Genomic DNA, 4490 nt, shown 5'->3' with positions numbered 1-4490 from the left:
GGCCTCAGGCGGGCCCCGGCCCGGCTCCCCGCGGCCGCTGCTCCGGGCGGGGCGGGGGCGCAGCGCTGGCGCCGGCCGCCCCCGCCCGGCCGCGCATCGCAGCCTGGCCCTGCCGCTCACCTGCGCCGCCGCCGCCGGGGATGCTCGGCGGAGCGGGCGCGGTTCGCAGCGCCGCGCGAGTCCCTCGCCGGCTGCCGTCCGCCCCCCCGCCCCACGCGGCGCCGGCTCGGCCGGGGGGGCGGAGAACCGCGGGGCACGTGCGCGGGGGGCATGGAGGGGCTCAGGTGGGCGATAGGGGCTTGTATAGGGATACGGTGGGGCTTGAGGGCAGGGGCATGGAGGGGCTCACATGGGGGCAGCGGTACAGAGGGATTTGAGTGGGGGCGAAGGGTAGAGCTGCTCGGGGAAGAGGCAGGGGCTCACATGGGGGCAGGGGTACAGAGGGGTTTGAGTGGGGGCGGAGAGTAGAGCTGCTCGGGGAAGAGGCAGGGGCTCACATGGGGGCAGGGGTACAGAGGGGTTTGAGTGGGGGCGGACGGTAGAGCTGCTCGGGGAAGAGGCAGGGGCTCACATGGGGGCAGGGGTACAGAGGGGTTTGAGTGGGGGCGAAGGGTAGAGCTGCTCGGGGAAGAGGCAGGGGCTCACATGGGGGCAGGGGTACAGAGGGGTTTGAGTGGGGGCAGAGGAATAGAGCTGCTCGGGGAAGAGGCAGGGGCTCACATGGGGGCAGGGGTACAGAGGGGTTTGAGTGGGGGCAGAGGGATAGAGCTGCTCGGGGAAGAGGCAGGGGCTCACATGGGGGCAGGAGTACAGAGGGGTTTGAGTGGGGGCGGAGGGTAGAGCTGCTCGGGGAAGAGGCAGGGGCTCACATGGGGGCAGGGGTACAGAGGGGTTTGAGTGGGGGCGGAGAGTAGAGCTGCTCGGGGAAGAGGCAGGGGCTCACATGGGGGCAGGGGTACAGAGGGGTTTGAGTGGGGGCGGACGGTAGAGCTGCTCGGGGAAGAGGCAGAGGCTCACATGGGGGCAGGGGTACAGAGGGGTTTGAGTGGGGGCGAAGGGTAGAGCTGCTCAGGTGAAGAGGCAGGGGCTCACATGGGGGGCAGGGGTACAGAGGGGTTTGAGTGGGGGCAGAGGGATAGAGCTGCCCAGATGAAGAGGCAGGGGCTCACATGGGGGCAGGGGTACAGAGGTTTTTGAGTGGGGGCAGAGGGATAGAGCTGCCCAGATGAAGAGGCAGGGGCTCACATGGGGGCAGGGGTACAGAGGGGTTTGAGTGGGGGCGGAGGGTAGAGCTGCTCGGGGAAGAGGCAGGGGCTCACATGGGGGCAGGGGTACAGAGGGGTTTGCATGGTGGCAGAGGGATAGAGCTGCTCAGGTGAAGAGGCAGGGACTCACACAGGGAAGGGGTATAGAGGGGTTCATATTAGGCACAGAGGTATAGAGGGGCTCATGGAAGTAGGAGGTGTGGAGGGGCTCATATGGGCAGCAGGGGTCTAGAAAGGCTCATGTGGGGACCAGGGCTGACAGCGAGGTCTGGGGTTAGAGGCATTCACCTGGAAGTCCCAGACAGCGACAGAAGTAGAGGGGGCATGCCGGCAGGCAGGGATTTGCGTGGTAGTGGGGCCATGGCAAGGGTGAAGCAGAGTCCATGGGGTGCAGGGGTTCACGGGACAGGGTGGGGCTTTGGCCATGGGATAGCTTAGGGCACATGCACAGTGTTCACAAAGGGGGCTGGGCCAGTGTGCATTGCGTGGCTCCAGTGTGATGCCTCACGCGACGGGGGGAGCAGTTCATATGTGGTGTGTCAGGTGGAGGTGAGGCAAGGGGTGTCACAGGGCACATGTGCAGTGCCTCACATTGAGGGTGTGGGTGAGTTGGTTACTCCAGGGGGTGTCTATGACCAAATGCATCCCTGTATCCACACCCTACCTAATAATGTAACAATCTTTGTGCAAACTATGCCGTGTGAGGTATCATTTGAAAACTAACTCCTCACTGGACCATAATATCATGATGAAACAAGTGCAGTAACAATAAAGCTATGAACATTATCTGAAATCATAGCTAAATTGTGTTTACCAGACAAGTCTGGGGAGGGCACAAATAGTTTCTCAAAGACAAAGGATAAGATGACACTGTTAGCCAAGTGTCATTAAACTTTATGGGCCATCACCTATCAAGTGGCCAATCTTCAGCAAGGAAGACAGGTTGATCTGCATCTTAGCAAACAACAACATGGGACCTCTTTCACCAGGAGACTCTAACTCAGGGGTCAGCAACCTACAGCACGTGTGCCAAAGATAGCATGCAAGCCGATTTTTGATGGCACACAGCTCAGCCTGTCGCCACTCCAGGGTTTCCACTGCCGGGTCCTGCAGCCGGCCCCACTCAGTGCCTGCTGCTGGCTTGGGTGAAGGAACCCCAGGCTGGCAGCAAGCTGAGACCCCGGCTGGCAGGAGCTGGTGGCCAGAACCCCAGAGCAGCAGCGGGCTAAGCTGCTCAGTCACCTGCTCTGGGGTTCCGGCTGCTGGCCCCTTGCCAGCCGGGGTCCCCGCCGCAGCCACACTCACCTTGCTTCCTGTTGGAGTTCCAGCGCAGGCCCCCTGCCCAGGGCCAGCACTTGCATTTAGGCGGCTTAGGCAATCGCCTAGGGCGCCAGCATTATTAGGGGGTGGCATTTTGCCGGAGGGGGCAGCAGGTGGCTCCAGTGGAGCTGCTGCAGTGGTGCCTGCAGAGGGTCCGCTGGTCCGCGACTCCGGTGGAGCTGCCGCAGTCGTACCTGTGGACGGTCGGCTGCTCGCGCGGTTGCGATGGACCTCCCGCAGGCACGACTGCGGCAGCTCCACCGGAGCCGCAGGAGCAGCCGACCGTCCGCAGGCAGGACTGCAGAGCCGGGGGACCAGCGTGCGGGGTGGTGAAATGGCCGTGCGCCTAGGGCACTCAAACCCCTAGCGCCGGTCCTGCCCCTGCCAGACAGGGTCCAGGCCTTGGGCCCTGCTCAGCCCTGCCAGCTCCTCTCACCTCAGCTGCCGTCCAGCCGCTGATCTGCCAGCCAGGGTCTGGATCTCCAGCCTTGCTCAGCCTGCTTTCCAGCCTGGAGTCCCAGCAGGCCACACTGGGCTCTGCTCCTGGCCTTGGATCAGTGCTCTGCAGCCTCCCCACTGTGGCCCACTGTCCCCAGCTGGGACAGTGAGGGTTGCACATGAGGCAAGAGGGGGGTGCAGCTCAGCACCCCCATCTTAAAATCGCCTTTATCAGACCACGCTGCGTTTGACTTTGTGCCTGCCTTCTATCACCATTTTTTTTTCCCACTGAGAGTTTAAGGGAACATGTGACAAAATGGCAGCTCCTAAGAATGCGAAGCTAGATGTCCGATCATTTCAGCCTACTTGGACTGACGCATTTGGATTTATTGAAAAGAAGGACCGTGCTATTTGTACTTTCTGTTATGAAAGTGTTGTCTGTCACACATCAAGTGTTCAATGACATTCTGAAACGAAGCACAAGAAAACCTTTCTTGATGAAGCAGACAAGACTGAATCAATCAAAAAGGCAGTAGCAGCCTATGAGAAGCAAAGCAGTGTTTTTAAAAGCTTAAGTGTAAGTATAAATCAAGCTACAGAAGAAAGTTACAAGATTGCCCAGTACATTGCAAAAAACAGAAAGCTGTTTATAGATGCGGAATATATAAAATAAGTTTTTCTCAGCAGTTTGCAGATTTTGTTCAATGATTTGCCAGATAAAGATACAATCATATCTAGAATAAAAGAACTGCCCATCTCTGCCAGAAGAGTTGAGAGATGCATAAGTGAAATGGCAGAAAACATTAAGGAAAAGCAGACGACTGCGTTGAAAGACACAGCAGTGTTTGTGTTGCAGTTGATGAGAGCATGGCTATAAAGAACGTTCCATGTTTTGCAGTTGTTGCAAGTTATTGTGCTTCCGATGAAATTCAAGAGAAACTTTGTTGCCTAAAACCCCTGCATGGCACAACAAAGGGGGAAGATATACTGTAAAGTTTTGTAAACCATTTTGAAGAACGAGGAGTTAACATCAGAAAAATATTTTGTGTGACAACAGATGGTGCTCCTGCCATGGTCGGAAAACAGAAGGGATTTGTAAAGTTACTTGAAGATCAAATTGGCCATCTGACAGTCAAATTTCACTGTATCATCCATCAAGAAAACCTGTGTGCTAAAATTTCTAATTCAGAACTTAATAATGTGATGAATACAGTGGTATGAATTGTGAATTTCCTTGTTGTTCAATCTGCTTTGACTCACAGACAATTTCAAGCACTGCTAGAAGAGATGGACAGTGCTTATAATGACATCTCACTTCACAGCAACATTTGGTGGCTAAGTTCAGGCACGGTTTTGGTGCGCTATGTAAACTGTTTTGATGCAATCAAGGCCTTTTTGTCAGAAAAAGAACAAAATTACCCCAAACTGGATGATGACAAATGGCTGTGTAAGCCCATGTTTCTAACT

This window comes from Gopherus evgoodei, chromosome 8 (assembly GCF_007399415.2).
Source record: "Gopherus evgoodei ecotype Sinaloan lineage chromosome 8, rGopEvg1_v1.p, whole genome shotgun sequence".
Classification (NCBI taxonomy): Eukaryota; Metazoa; Chordata; order Testudines; family Testudinidae; genus Gopherus; species Gopherus evgoodei.
The sequence above is the reverse complement of the archived record's forward strand: the minus strand, read 5'-3'. Positions refer to the sequence as shown.